General features: G+C 45.4%; 1 long non-coding RNA gene across 5 annotated transcripts in view; it reads left to right on the top strand.

Moving 5' to 3' along the window:
• Positions 1-1,542: 1,542 nt before the first annotated feature.
• Positions 1,543-16,400, top strand: part of LOC103160117 — a 103,628-nt gene continuing 88,770 nt past the window's right edge. For 2 of the 5 annotated variants that reach the window (XR_003481101.2, XR_003481100.2), the window contains exons 1-2: positions 1,543-1,702; positions 2,454-2,616. This is a non-coding gene — a long non-coding RNA (uncharacterized LOC103160117). The remainder of the gene's footprint in view (positions 1,703-2,453; positions 2,617-16,400) is intronic. The other 3 variants (XR_004771875.1, XR_003481098.2, XR_003481099.2) reach the window with 3 other exon arrangements.

Consider the following 16,400-nt stretch of genomic DNA (forward strand, 5'->3'; position numbering starts at 1 on the left):
TGGGGTGGGGGGTGGGCAGAGGCAGGCTGATCTCTGTGAGTTCGAGGTCAGCCTGGTCTACAGAGTGAGTTCCAGGACAGCCATGGCTGTTACACAGACAAACCTGGTCTCAAAACCAAAACCAAACCAAACCAAAACAAAACAAAATCACCCCTCTGTTATTTCCTGCACCCCAGCTATTCCAGAGGACCTGCTGTGCTCGGAACATGCCATGTACCGTCACATTTCACTATCTGGAAGGCTTTTGCATCCTGCCTCTTCCTGAATGCATCTTGCCGGCCACTGCCCACTTAATTTCTTCCTTGATCAAAGCTAGCCAGTTCATCAGTTTGTTTGTTTTTCCAAGGTGGAGTTTCTCTATGTAGCCCTGGCTGTCCTGAAACTCGCTATGTGAACCAGCCTGGCCTCAAACTCAAGAGATCCACCTGCCTCTGCCTCCCCAGTTCTGGGAATTAAAGGTGTGAGTCACCACTGCCGGCTCCTGCTACGCTTTTACATTTCAACTCAACTGTTACTTTCTCTGGGAACCATTCCCAGATCTTTAATCCACATACCCATCTTAATTAATTATCACTTCCTTTGGGTTCCCACAGCACTTGGTTCACACTGCTAGCAAGTGCTTATCACCTTGTTAAGCAACATAGCCACTAGTCTCCCCTACAGTGCCAGTTGCCTGACCATAGAGAGACCTTGTCTTTCTGGTCCTTAGAGCTTCAGCCCTACTAGGCTTCCCTCCAGGGGACTATTTATCCCACTGGCTCCATTGTGGTAGCCTGCCCTTTATTCTATATCAGGGAGTATGCTTAAGATCAAGACATACTGAATGCCTGTGGACCTTTGCCTGATGATAAGTGATTCTAAAGGCAGCCTTGGGGGAGATGGCTCGATGGCTCAGGGGTTAAGAATTCTTGTTGAGGACCAGAGTTCATTTCCCAGCACCCACGTCAGGTGGCTCACCACTGCCTGCAGCTCCGTCTGCAAGAAATCCAGCACCCTTCGGCCTCAGCTGGCACCTTCATGTACATACAGGCATGTGTGTGTGTGCTCAGCACCCCTCCACCACCACCACCACCACCACACACAGAGGCATGCATACCAGAAAAAAAAAAAAAAAAAAAGGTTATAGTGTGTCAGATTGCTGGGGGCTGATACTCAAGGGAAAGAGGGACTCATAAGCTTGGGAGAAAATACTATTGGTGTAAAAGCCAGATCTTTGAGATCGTATAACTGTGGGTCAGTGGGAACATTTACCCCGAGAAAACACTGTGCATGCAGAGATAATCTCCTGTGTGTAAAAGGAACGGTAGGATCTTTTTCAAAACCGATTTCCCCTTCTTTGACCTTTCCTCACAGTACGATTGTACTGTTGTTAACTTTATTACTGAAGCTTAATGCCCAAGAAACCAGGAAACACTTCTGGAGACAGCTGTGAATGTGGCCATTCATTGATTTTTTTTTTTTTTTTTGCCCCCACCATTAGGGCATATGGAGAGGGATTTCTGTTTCCAGGGCTAGGGCGCCTGTGTTCTCCTTAGAAGTACTAATGACAGGCACTTAAATTAGACCACACAGAGTTAAGGGAAATGATTCAGTTCTCATTTGCATCAGAGCAATGAACTTCAGAGGGGGCTGGAGCCATCTACCCTGACCTCGACAAGGAGTTAAGAGAACAACGGTGTAATGCCCAGAAAGATAAGAGGAGGTAGGTCACTCGCTGGTTCTGAAGTCTCCTCAGTCATCTCAGGACACACCTCAAGGCAGGAAGGTGCCAAAGTACACAGGGCGTTGGGTGTGAGCCTGGTGAGAGCAGAGACCGGGAGGCCTAATGGAGGGGCTGGCACGGTGACAGTATGCAGGCCTAGTCTGGCGTGTGCAGCAGCTGTACATGTTCCTGGGACCAAAGCCAGCTGGTGGCTCATGGCGATGGTTTCTGGGTCCTGGCTCCGTCCCAAAACAGGCTCGAACTCCTCAGCCTGATCCGGCCATGGCTTTGTTCTGACTCCAAGATGAAGTTTGGCTCCTGAGCCAGAAGGGGAAGGCAGGCCCTTGCCCCTTAACCCAACTCTTCTTCCGATCCAACATGGGGCCGAGGATAGTGGGAGGGAGCAGAGTTAGACCTGAAACAGTGGAGTGGTTCTGCCCCCTTTGGGTCTCCTCACATGTGGTGTTAACCTTTGGGCACTGGGCTCCAGCTGATACCAAGGTCACGAGGGCATCAAGTCCAGAAGGTCCAGGAACACTTGGAGGTGACCCCAAACTGGGTTGCAACATTACAAACCTTGGTCTTGCAAGACATGTGTCCCTCCCCAAATTAGGATCTCTGAAAACAGGCTACCGGGAACCCTACAGAACTCTCAAAATAAGACGATTTTTTTAAAAAAAAAACTCCGTCAAACATTTTGTGAAGGCTTCCAACGGTGGCACTCCTTGACATGAATGCTTTCGCTTTACAGTATCTTTAGGACATTTTGGTATCTCCATCCATCGGATCAGGCCATCTAAGAAAAGGCTGTGTCACACAGAGGGTGCTTCTAGACAAAGCTCCTAGACAAGTCTCCAGTCTCCCCAGCAGCTTGCCTTCCCAGCTCCTCCCAGCTGGGGCTCTGAAATCCGCTGGTAAGATACAGGCTTTATTTGTATGCTTCTCCCCCTAGTTTCAGGCTAATTCTCCCATATTGGGAGTAACCCAACAAAAGGGAGAACATTTTTGTTGTTGTTGTTTGTTTGTTTGGAGTGCTTTCCTTTTTTTCAAGCTCTTTTTTTGGAAACTGCAACCTCGGATCCCAGCAGAGGCTCCTAGGGTTTTAAGAACATCAATCAGTTTCGCAGCTGGAGGCTGAGGCTTTCCTCGGGGAAGACTTTTTACATAAAACAGATTGTTCTTTGTCCTTGCCAGGGCAGACAAAGGTTTAAATTAAATATGCAGCAAGCTCCAGTTGGCTGCCTGCCACCGCCATGGGAGGGGGAAGGGAGACCGTGTCCCCACTCGCCTGACTCACTCAGTGGGATTTTTTTTTCCCTTCCCATTTCTGTTACTGCAGTAGAAGGCGCCTGCAGTCTTGGGCTGGGTTTCTCTGTAAATGCTCTCAGTGAGAGATACCCAGCCTTCTGGGATCTTGGCTTCCTCTCCCATGCAAGGAGGGAGGTGACCTTTGAAGGTCTTTTCTGTATTTAACCTTTTCCGTTTTCTCTGATCCCCATGTCAGGGATTTTCAGCTAATGCTCTAAACTGCTTCTGATGGTGGGACTCACCCTCACCATTCCCTGGGTCGAGTTCATCTAGGTGTGAACCGTCCTCACCACTCCTAGGGTGACCTCAGCTATTCGTGATGTGTCCTTACCATTCCTCCGGTAACCTCATCCACGTGAGAGCCACCCTCACCATTCCTGGGGTGACCTCATCTGTGTGAGACTCATCCTTACCATTCCAGGAGTCATTTCTGAACGGAAAAAAAGAAATAGGAGGGCATGATGCTCCTAAATATGGTGGAAGAGGTTTATTATAGGTAGAAGGGAGAATACAGCCAGAGGCATAGACAAAGCGTCTGGGGAAGGTCCAGAGTGAACATGACCAGACTGAACTGGGCCATGTGAGGAGAGGGGGGCAAGGAGAGCAAGAGAGAAGCCACTGACCAAGAGGGGCAGCCTGGTGAAGGGACCAGCTTCCCTTTTGGCAGCCATAATGGCCGAACACTTGCTTGTCTGACCTTGTCCTAGACACTAGAAAGTCAGATGCCTGCCTCGTGACAAGGAACCAATCAGAAGTTAGCTGGTGGCGCTATGCTTTATGACTCTGGGTGTGCTTTACGGACAAGCGCACAGCAATGACGTAGAGAGCATAGCAACCACCCTGGGAGGGCCTATGGGCCATAACAACCAGTTGGCCAATCAACACAGGGCAAGCCCTCCAAGCCTGGAGGCACACCAATCGTGAGCCTGTGCGTACCCCTAGACACTCCCCTTATGCTGTCCTATAAGATCTCTTGGGAGGCCCTAGGAGCCGTCTTTGCTAGCCATCCGCCATGGCGGGTGGGTGAAAGACCCGAGCTAACATGGAGTTAGCTCGTTAAATTACAATAAAGCCTCATGCAGTTTGCAGCAAGCTCTCGAATCTGCCTGGTGATTGGGGTGACCGAGGTCGTGGCCTGGGACCCCGGATACTTGAGCTTTCTGGGGGTCTAACATTGGGACAGGAGACTGGTGTAGCCAAAATGGCTGAAATATAGGGCCCAGAGAAGCTGGGGAAGGGAAAGCCCAGCCCAGTCCCTGGGCTGCCGAAGTTTAGGGTAGGGGTGGAGTATGCCAGCAGGAGAACCCTGAAACAAGTAGGGACTGAGGGATGCTGGGAGAACCTGGTGGCCAGTGTCATCTTTGATATGTTAATAGACACCTCAGTTAGCTATTTGTCCCCAATTTGAAAGCTAACAATTTCATCTCTATGTGATTCATCCTCACCATTCCTGGGGTGACTTCTTCAGTCCATCTATGTGTGATCCATTCTTGACGTTCCTGGGGTGACTGGGTGTGTGAAGGTCTGGCTTTCTTCCCTATAGACCTCATGGGCCAATCAGAGAACATGATTAATTAATAGGTTTTTGCCGGGTGGTGGCACACATCTTTAACCCGGGAGGCAGAGGCAGGTGGATCTCTGTGAGTTTGAGGCCAGCTAGGATATTTGATTATACTGTGAAACTCTGAGAATGGAGAGATGCACAGGAAGGAGTAGGGAGGGACTTAGAGATTCTGAGGCCTTTTTGGTTTGAAACTGAAGGAGAAATGTTCTCTTGCTGGGTCTCCACCCAAAAGGGAGAGTCAGCTGGTTGCTTCGATTTCTGAGTCTTTATTGGTAAATAGAACAATTTAGATAAAAACAGTCTACAAAGTGAGTCCCAGTACAGTCAGGGCTGTTACATAGTGAAATCCTGTTTTGAAAAACCTAAAAAAAAAAAAAAAAAAAAAAAAAAAAAAAAAAAAAAAAAAAAAGTTTTCTGCGTCCCCCTGCCCAATAAGTTTCTCCACTGATGCAGTAATTGATCAAGCTTAATTGAAAAAGTATAACAACAGGTATATCGAGCAGAGCAAGTCCCGGGTGAGTTCTCTGGTCCCAGAGATCAAGGCCAGACAATAGAGGACCCAGGCCAGGGCAGGAAAGTTTTATAGATTGCAGGTAAGTGGTGATGATGTATTCACCACAAGCTGGGTTTGTGCCCAAGTATGGTCAAAAGCTGAGTGCTTATGTGGGCACTTGGGCAGCTGGTGCAAATTCGGAACTGGGCTTTTTGGTGCCTTTTCTTTGTTGACACTCTCTGAGCTGGTGAGGTTTGGAGAGAGAGAGAGAGAGAGAGAGAGAGAGAGAGAGAGAGAGAGAGAGAGAGAGCAGAATGGCACTTTCCAGACCATGCAGGAGCAAGCTATTGAACATTAGTGACATTTGACCTTACATCTTAGTTGGAAAGCATTCATGGCTAATCCTCATCCTACATGAAACAGCTCAAGCCAGTTGACACTGGGATTGATGGTCACTGGGGTGGAGTGAATACCTCCTTTTCTTTTTATGCTTTTAAAAATTAGTAAGTGTCCTGGCTAGTAAGTAGTATGTCAACTTGACACAAGCTAGAGCCACCTGAAAGGAGGAATCTCCATTGATAAAATGTCTCTATAAGATCTAGCCGTACATTTTCTTAATTAGTAATATTAGCTGGTGATCCTATGTTCTGTAGGAAAGCAGGCTGAGCAAGCCATGGAGATCAATCCAGTAAGCAGTACTCCACCATGGTCTCTGCATCAGCTCCTGCCTCCAGATTCCTGCCCTATGTGAGTTCCTGTACTGACTTCCTTCAGTGATAAACAGTGATATGGAAGTGTTAAGTTAAATAAACCCTTTCCTCCCCAACTTGCTTTTTGGTCATGGTGTTTCATAGCAGCAATAGAAACCCTAACTGTGACAATAATAATAATAATAATAATAATAATAATAATAATAATAATAATAATAATAACAATAGCAACCCTGGACCTAACCAAACAGTAGGTCTGAGGACAGAACTCAACTAGCAGGTTGATTGTTAGGGTTTCATAGTCCTTAAGAAGATTAGAATTTCTGAGCTTAGGTTGGTAGCTCAAGTGGTAGGGTGCATGTCTGGAGTACATTAAATCCTGGGTTGCATCCCCAACACTGCATTAAATCTGGTAATAGTAAAGGACAGTAATTCCAGCACTGGGGAGGTGATGGCAGGAGGATCAGAACTCCAAGGTCATTCATGGCTATATAGTAAGTTTTGATAAGAATGGTCTTCATAGGCTCATAGATTTGAATGTTTGGTCACTAGGGAGTGGCACTATTTGAAAGGATTAGGAAGTGTGTCACTGGGGCTGGGCTTTGAGGAACAGGGTCAGCCAGTGGATCAGGATGTAGTTTCCAGTTGCTTTTCCGGCATCATTCCTGCCTCTGTGGTATCCTTCTCCCTGCCATGATGACAATGGACTAAACCTCTGAGACTGTAAGCCAGCCCCAATTAAATGCTTTTTTATAAGAGTTGCCCTGGTCATGGTGTCTCTTCATAGCAACAGAACACTGTCTAAGACACTGAGATACAGGAGACCTTGCCACAAAACAAAATAAAAAACGTGTTGTAAGCGGTAACCAAAGAACTATGGGCAGGGAAAATAGAACCTTTATAGGTTGCTCAATCCTATTTTTCAATATAAAAATGCTACACTAGGAGTTCATTTTCAAGAAAATAACTTGACCCACATTCAGCTTCCAAATCAAGTTATGCCCTAGAAGTTAGTTGCTTGTTCTTTTATTGGTTGAAATAACTTATAATTTGTAGTTCCATGTTAAACTTTTAAATTTCTTTTGATTTCTTGCTTTAGTTTTTGGGAAGGCAGCTGTAACAGAGAGTATATTTATACCTCAGGACTCTATTTTTATTTAGCAAAAGTAGCTTTTATGTTATGATTAACACTAAGTATAAAGGTTATTATTATTTTATTTTATTTTTTGGGGTTTTTGAGACAGGGTTTCTCTGTGTAGCTTTGGAGCCTATCCTGGCACTCACTCTGGAAACCAGGCAGGCCTCAAACTCACAGAAATCCACCTGCCTCTGCCTCCCAAGTGCTGGGATTAAAGGCTTGTGCCACCAACGCCCGGCCGGTTATTTTTATATATAATTGAACATTAAACTAAATAGTTTAGGGGCTGGAGAGATGGCTCGGTGGTTAAGAGCATTGGCTGCTCTTCCAGAGGACCCAAGTTTATTTCCTAGCACCAATATTGTGTGGCTCACAACTGTCTGTAACTGTAGCTCCAACATTGTCTTCGGACTTGCACTCATAAGCAAATATCCACGAAAAACTAACACATATATACATACACAAAGATAAAAATAAATCTTAATCTATATTAACAGCAATCTAAACAAAGCAAGAAATGAAATTTGGGGCTGGGGGATGGTTCTGTTGGTAAAGTGCTTGCACTAGAAGCACAAGGGCCCATGTTTGATTCCTAGAACCTACATTAGAAAAAGGCCATGTATGGGCTAGAGAGATGGCTCAAGGGTAAAGAGCACTGACGCTCTTCCAGAGGTCCTGAGTTCAATTCCCAGCAACCACATGGTAGCTCACAACCATCTGTAATGGGATCTGGTGCCCTCTTCTGGCCTGCACTGTATACATGATAAATAAATACATCTTTAAAAAAGAAAAAAAAACAAAAACAAAGAAAAAGACTATGTGTGGTAACCACATGATATCATCACAGCACTGGAAAGAGAGGGATCCCTGGAGCTCACTGGACATCCAGCCTTGATCAAAACCAGAAGAGTGCTGGGAATGTAGCTCATTGCTAGTCACTTGCCTAGCATGTGTGAGGCCCCATTTGGTTCATAGCATCACAAAATCAACAATAATGCCCAAGGTGGACAGTGCATAATACCCAAAGTTGTCTGTCCTCTGACCTACATAGGCAACTGTGTAGCACAAGCACAAGCACACACACACACACACACACACACACACACACACACACACACACACACACACACACAGACTTTAGGGACTGGAGAGATGATGGCTCAAAGGTTAAGAGTGCCCACTACTCTTTTGGAGGTCCTAGGTTTCGTTCCTAGCACCCACACCATGGGGATCCTGTAACTCCAGTTTCAAAGAATCCCATGCCCACTGGTCTCTGTGGGTATTCACATATGCGTGACATATAAACTCACATGAGCACGTGCGTGGGCACACACACACAAGTGAAAAATAAATATTTTAAAAATGAACTGCAGATTTTAATTTCAGCAGTGCACATGAAATACACTGCAATTGTTTAAAGTTTTTCCGAGTGACTTGCAAGTCTAAATAGGCATGGTTAATTTTTAGGAATCAAGATGCGCTTCTGAATGGAAATGCTGTGAAAAAACTGGGCTCAGTGGGTTAAGAAACAGCACTGGCTGCTCTTCCAGAGGATCTGGGTTCGATCCAGGCACCCACATGTTGGCTCACACCCATCTGTACTTCCAGTTCCAGGGTATCCAACACAATCTTCTGGACTCCTCCAGGAACCAGGCACACATGTGGTACACAGACATACATGAAGGCAAAACACCCATACACATAAAATAAATCTTAAATTGAAAAACAAACAATTCTTTCTTTGATCCTTGATCTTAGAAATTAAGTTATAAAGACTACCAATTTGTCCTTCATCTAGATTTTGTCTTACTCTCCCATATTTAAGCTTTTAATCTTGCCCTTCCACCCACTGTGTGTGTGTGTGTGTGTGTGTGTGTGTGTGTGTGTGTGTGTGTGTGTGTGTGTGTGTGTGTTGAGAACATCCACCTTGTTTTTTGAGCCCAAACTCTCACTGGAATCCAGGCTCCCTAGTAGCCAGCCTAGGGCCAGAGTTACAGGCGAGCATGCCCAGTTTTATAAGTGTGAGCTGGGAATATAACTGAGCTCCCCCAGCCTGCTTGGCAACCTCCCCAGCCTCATCTTTTTGCTCCCAATGTAGAGCAAGCCTCTTGGATCTTATCTGTTGACGTAGTTAGTGGTTTTGATGATGAAGTCTGTCTCCAGCACGGTGTCATTGGGAAAACCAGAAGCGGGAAGCACTCTGACCTTCGCCCCATCTCTAGGTGAGCCATGAGAGAATTCTGCGACCTTCCTCTGAAGCAGGTCATGAAATCCTTGCATGAGGTGCTCCCATGTACTTAAGAGAACAGGACTGTTCTTATCACCGATGACTGAGGACAGAAAGGAGGGTCCAGATGGGCCAGTGTGACCAGATTCTCTGAAGGTTGTCATGGGATCACGACAAACCTGCTTATTCAGTCACATTTCTCCAACACCAGCCACTTCATCAAACTTGAAAATTCCCAAGAGGCCTTGTTTCTTTAGACCTAGAGAATGGAAACACAGCTTGTATGCTTTTCTTTTGCTAACTTGACTTTCATTATAGATTCTTCTGTGGGGAATAAATAACAGCAGATGAGAAAGAGAAATCTTTCCCTAGTGAGCTTGATTCCTGGAAGCCAAAGACTGTAAAAAGCAGGATGCAGTGGTGCCGCACCCTCTTTATCCCAGCACTCAGGAGGCAGTGACAGGCGAATCTCTGTGAGTTCGAGACCAGCCTGGTCTACAGAGTGAGTTCCAGGACAGCGAGGATGACACAGAAAAACCCTGTCTCCACAAAAAGAAAGGAAGGAAGGAAAAAAGAAAGAAGAAAAGCACAATGCAGTAGCTGGTATCTGTGATCCTAGCACTCCTATCACGAGAAGGGATGGGAGGCAGAGACAAAAGAATCACCCAGAAACTTGCAGGCCAGCCAGCCTGAAGTATCCTTCAGAGTAGCGAAAGCAAGAGAGATCCTGCCTCAGCAAGATGGAAGATGAGAATCGACTCCCACAAGTTGTCCTTTGACCTCCATAGCACATGGGGCCCCTTACATAAAACAAATAAAAATAAAATCTTGTCTCCCAACACCAACTTTAATCTTAAAAAATCATTTTATGGACTGGAATGATAGCTTAGCTGGTAGGACCACTTGCTGCTCTTGCCTGAGTTTGGTTTCCGGCACCCATATCTGATGGCTCATGGATACATGTGACTTCAAACTGTTAGTTGGGCGCTAAATGTTATGTTTTTGTTTAAATTAGATATAAAGAAAAAGAGGAGACACAAGATGAGCATTTTAATCATTTTATTATAGGCCCGACAGAGTAGGGAGACTAAGAGAGAAGAGAAACAGAGTTAATGGCTGACCGTCATGGCCGGTCACCATAGAGAGAGAAAGAAGAGAAGCAGAAGCAAACAGAGCGAAGAAGAAGCAGAGAGAGCCCGAAGCAGGGAAGTTGGAACTTTTAAAGGGAAGACTGCGCAAGTGCACTGAGGAGGTTCCATGCATGCCCAGAGTCCTCACACAGGCTGTAAATGTGTGGTGGGTGATATGGTGATGGCGCGTCCCTGTACGTGCCCTGACTGTTGTCAGGGGGTGGGGTCTGTCTCTTAAAGAGGTATCGCCGATCAGCATTAAAGCCTGAACCTTTCACATCTAGCTCCAGGGACAACCCCCCCGTCCGTCTTCCCATGAGCACATGGATGTGGAGGCAAACACACACACACATAAAATTAAAAAAAAAAAGCAAATCTTTAAAGCTAAAATTTTATACCCTTTTTCTTGTATTTTTGACTTAAAAATTTAATTAGAGCTTTATTTATTTTGTGTGCATATGGAGGGGAGGATTTCACATGCATGTACACATGGGTAGGTCAGAGGACGACTTGGTGAGATTTGGTTCTTTCTTTCCACTATGTTGGTACAAGGGCTCAGACTCAGGCCATCAGGCTTTGTGACAAGTGCCCTTACCCACTGAGCCATCTTTCTGGCCTCTCTCTATTTTATACTTCTAAGAGCGGTTACTTGTGGTTAAGTTGAAGGGCATAGGATCTGTAATTTTCCTTTAAACGAGGCAAGATGTGGAAAACTTACCCTATGAGACGGTACAGGCGATGCCAGGGTTAGGGCAAACATCAGGGACAAACAGAAGTTCCTGACTTACCGGTTCTCTTTAACTGCATGTTACCATGCCACCATCATGAGAGTAATTACAGTATGCAAACAGTAAAGTGTTTTGTTGCTGTGTTATATAATTAACCACTAGCTGCCCCAATAGACCAATTCTTAACTTAGACATCAGATGTATTTCTTCCTCATATACACTGGGCAGGGATGCTCACCCACTCAGAGGCCCCAGACTCCTCCATCTATAGCAATTCCATGCTAACGTGTGAGGGATTGGAGGCTTGCCTGAGGTCCATTTCACCGGCCTTGACTTTTACCTGACCTTTTGTTCACCCTCACTGGCGAGAACAGACAACTGGCTGACATCACTGCAACAGGACAGGGTAGCAGAGGGTGAATTACTGTGTGTCTGCAGCCTGCTGGTGACCTTGGCTGCTGACTCACACACAGCCTGATGGTGGGATCGCCTTTGCTTCTCTCTCTCTTTCTACTCCTACCATATCCTCTCTGGTCTATTTCTAGCTCAGATGTCTAAGAGGGAGGAATTGGTTTAAAGGAGAAATCTCTCACATGGGCTCTGGCATCTGAACACTCGGTTGCCAGTTGGTAGCCCTTTTCAGGGAGGTCTAGAAAGTGTGGTTTGGCAGGAGGAAGCACGTCATTGGGGGTGGGCTTTGAGGTTTCAAAGGCCTTGCGCTGAGCGCTGTTCCCAGTGTGTCTCTCTCTGCTTTGTGCTTCCAGTTCAAGGATAGCGCTCTCAGCATCCTGGTCCAGCTGCAGCAGCCTGCTGGTTGCCTTTGTCATGCTATTGCGAATTCACACCCTTTAGAGCCATAAGCCAACATAAACTCCTCCTTACTTGCCTTGGCCATGGTGTTTTATCCCAGCAAGAGAGAAGTAAGGGATACAGGGGACAACCTCATTTATTTAGTTTTTATCTATCATCATTGTCTTTGTTTAGACAAGGTGTTTGCTTCAAGCCATCTCATAGACACGGTCTAGCCTATGGACTGACTGCCCTTGTGAATCTATACCCACGACTGTTACCTCTCTTCTGTTTGCTTTTGTTTTATTTTTTGAGACCCAATCTCCTGTAGTCCAGGCTGGCCTTGAACAGGATATGCTACTAAGGATGCTCTTCCTGCCCCCACCTCCCAAGTGCTGGGATTGCAGGTATGCACCTCCATATCTGGTTTATTCAGCGCTGGGGCTTCAACCCAGGATGACATGCATGCCAGGCAAGCATTATACCAACCGAGCGACATCCCAGCCCTCTGTATCCATTTTTTAACCATCTGGAGAAAGAAGTTGGGGAATAAATTACATAGGAATTTGGAAATAAAAAAGAATAAATATATGTGCCAGATCTCTTTTTAATACTGAAGATTTTTAAAATGTAGCTGACAATGTTATTAAAATCTTACTGTATTGCAATGATTGCAAAATCAAAATCTGTTAAGGTTTTATAAGGGACTACAGCTTTTTTTTTTTTTTAAGTCTATATATATGGTCATAGTATAAAATGACTCCTACCCAGCCCTTGGCTTTGCATTCTTCTTCTTTCTTCCCGGACTGTAATGGGGATGTGGCATTAGTTTCCCAAGGGGTACAGGGTAATATTCTGGATCAGGGCAGTAAAGCATCAACAAAACAAGTTGGGGTCCTGGAGCAGGGCAGCTTTATTGTCAATTTGCACACCAGGGAAGAGAGAGCCTCAGCTGAAGAATCCGTTGCATCAGATTGGACTGTGGGCTTGTCTGTACGGGGATATTTTTGACTGCTAATTGATGTCGGAGGGTCCTGGATACTGTGCGTGGTACCATCCCTAGGCGTATGGGCCTGGGCCCAATAAGAAAGGCAGCTGACAACAAGCCAGTGAGCAGTGTTCCTCTATGGTCTCTACTCCAGTTTCTGCTTGAGTTCCTGCCTGGACTTCCCTCAGGGATGGACTGGACCTGGAAGTGTAAGCTGAAAGAAAACCTTTCCTTGCCCAAGTTTCTTTTGGTCAATGGGGTTTATCTCAGAAAAGCAAACCAGGCCATAGCTGGGGCCCCCACGGCCTTGAACTTCTAGGTAATGGAAATGAGTGTTCCTATATCTGGTTAATCTTTCTGAAAACAGCTGAAACCACTTCCTGCAGGATACACCCAGTTTCCAGGGTATTCCCAGCCACACCCTCCCTTGTTTCCCAGGGCTCAGCCTTTCCCTGTCTGCTGTTTTTTCTCTGCATCTCTGATGCGATCATGATCCACTTGCCAGGAAAATTCTACCGTTTCTTCACCAGCTGCACCGGGAGAGACCCGGGCTCATCTTGTATTTCTGGCAGCCGTGTGCCGCCATCATACCACTTTGTGGCTTCAGGAACTTCTGTGGAGCTCTTACAGAGCCATCTGCCTCCACACACCATGCTGATATCCGTCTGCTCTGGTAGCTGCTGGACTGAGACAACCTTCAGTTTTCAGCTTCCACCTGCAGTGGGGCTGAATATTCTGTTCTAGAAGCCCTGTGTATACTTGGGTGTTTTATTTTATTATTCCTTTCTCTGAGCCCAGCAGTGGGAAAGAAGGGGATCCATTTTCAGAGTCCATTCTCTGGAGCACACTGGTGGATAGCCACCAACATGGTCCCTTTGTGCTTTTCTTTCAAATCCCCTTGTTTTCCTGTCAATAGCAAAATGTTTTTTGAGTTGTTTGGGCCAGAGGAAGCTGTAGACTTTTCCTCTAACCTATCTGAGCCTAAGCTTCAACCCCCCCCCCCCCCCGCAAAACTTGGCTGTCATTCCTTCTCCAGGGTAGTGAAGGTCGAGTTCCTTAGGTCGAGTGGCAATCACCAGAATAAAATAGATGGATGACAGTGTGTGCTAATGGTTCAGGGTTTCAGCTGTGTTAATATTGCCACTTGCTTGTGTTGGGGGGAGTTTCCTCAGTCAATAAATAAGAGTGATTTGCCATTATGGGGGTGAAAGTTCACTGGCTTCGAATTTTTGAAGGCTGCGTTCTAGTTTATTCTTTGAGAGGGTGTCCTCTTTGTCAACAGTAAGGACCAATTCCCATTGATTCTGTTTGCCTCTTTATCTGTGGACTTTGATTCTGTTGATTGGTTCATGCTTCAGTTTTCACTATGTATTTCCATAGCTCATGATACCTCGGTGACAGGGACTGTAGGTTTGCAAATAAAAATAGTCAATATTTAAACCGAATGCCGAAGTAACAAGTACTCCATGCATACCAATTCATTTTAAAAATTCATTTATTTTTGAGGGAGATACAGTTCAAAGTGGAAATAGGATTTAAACCTACCCAATCTAGTTCCAAGGCCTGTGTGCTTAATTATTAAGCTAGATGACCTCTTATAATCAGGACAAATTGGGAGGAAAGGAAAAGTGAGCTGTAATTATGGGTGCACTTTCCTAATTTGATCTATCAGTGCCAATCTTTCAAAATTGAAATGAATGTGCCTCATTCTATTTAAAATTACCCCCAAATTAAAGATTATGAGTAGCAGGATCAATGCTTATGAAGTGCAGTGCTTAAGATTTTTTTTTTTTCCAGACAGGGTTTCTCTATATTGCTTTGGAAACTAGCTCTTGTAGACCAGGCTGGTCTTGAACTCACAGAGATCCACCTGCCTCTGCCCCTCCGAATGCTGGGATTAAAGGTGAGTGCCACCACTGCCCAGCTCTACTTGCACATTTATGTGCACTCCAGGCATCGAACTCAGGTCACCAGGCTTGCACAGAAGATGCCTGTTGAACCATCTCACTGACTCTAGGCTGTCAATTTTTAAGATAAATAAGGATCATACTGAAACTTACTTTTTTCCAAAAATGACTTTTGGCCACAAATTAGTACATTAAACTTAATTTTAATTCCCAAACAGAAATAGTAATTTAAAAATTATGTCAACAAGCAATTAAGTAAGAATTTGTTTAGCTTTCTTTTCCTCTCTCTCTCTCTCTCTCTCTCTCTCTCTCTCTCTCTCTCTCTCTCTCTCTCTCTCTCTCTCTCTCTCTCTCTCTCTCCCTCCCTCCCTTCCTTCCTTCCTTCCTTTTTTTTTGGTGACATTCATTGAAAGTACTTTAGCCGGTTAATCGAATAATTGCGTGATACAACTTTATTGCCATCTAGTGGCAGCATGTGGAAAGGTTGAGGTTCACCTGCACCCCTCCCTCCCCCTTGGCAGCCACCTTCTTTGTTTCTGTCAATATTAACCAGTTCTCTGAGGTAGCACCTTTTGGCTCCCTTACCAGGAATCTTTGAGTACATTGTGTTACTAGTTTGATTTAGAACAGATTACTTCTTTATAGTTCTCATTTTGAAGGCACCATTTATCTTGAGAGTCATCTCACAGACGGGTCTCTGAATGTGCAAGTTGTCTGTGCTTCAGATGATCAACATGGGAAAATGCCCCTGATGCTTGATTCAGTCACTGGGAGATTCTTTAGAGTCAGAAGAAAACGGAGAATAACGCATCAAATATGTATGCAGCCACTCACTGTCTTCTGTATTGCTGTGGGTCGAACTGTCTCAAACAGCATGAACAGAGAACAAATAAGTAGCTTACACAGTCTCTGTCTTCAGAGTTTCTAGAGTCAAAGCCTGGCTTCTAGCAGCTTCTACAAGCTAGGCTGGGCTACCAGTCCAAAACAGGTGACAATTAGAGGCCATTAAAGAGACAAGTGATATTGGAAGGCTGAGAAAGTTTTCTTCACCGTGGCCACATGGGGAAGAGGTACAAGTCAAGAAGAGGTCCAGTGACCCCTGAGTCTGTCTTTGTCTTGATGTGAAGTTTAGGTCTTAGGAGAGGACAAGCGGTATGCAAAACGAAGCGGTTCTAGTCACTGACCCATCCCCGTCTTGGTCCCTGCAAGCTGGTCTGACAAGTTATCAGAACTGTGTGAAATCTCTTCCTGGAAGTCAATTTCCTCTTCTGAGTGGCGTCATCATCATCATCGTGGCTTTAGCTTTTCCCTTCCTGGGAGACTATTGTCTCAATAATTGTCTGATGGCACCCTCATCCCTGTCAGGTCTCACTATGTATCCCTGGTTGGTCTGGAGCTCAATATATAGACCAGACTGGCCTTGAACTCATGGAGATTAGCTTGCCTCTGCCTCATGAGAGCTAGAACTAAAGGCTTGCACCATTACACTCAGGCAAGTGTCTTTCTTTCAGAGTCTTCTATGAGAATAGTTCCATGCTGCCCAGGAAGCCCAGAGTGGTTCGGCCAGGTGTCCTGTCTTGGAGTTCTCCACTCAAGTTTCACATGGGGCCGCATTGTCTCAGAGCTCTACAGGGCTGAGGGATCTATTTCTAGACTCACAGAGAAGGAAGGTTTCAGGGGCTTGCTTGCGGCTGCCCAGATTCTCTATTTTATAGC

The sequence above is a fragment of the Cricetulus griseus genome, assembly GCF_003668045.3.
Source record: "Cricetulus griseus strain 17A/GY chromosome 1 unlocalized genomic scaffold, alternate assembly CriGri-PICRH-1.0 chr1_0, whole genome shotgun sequence".
NCBI classification, from domain to species: domain Eukaryota; kingdom Metazoa; phylum Chordata; class Mammalia; order Rodentia; family Cricetidae; genus Cricetulus; species Cricetulus griseus.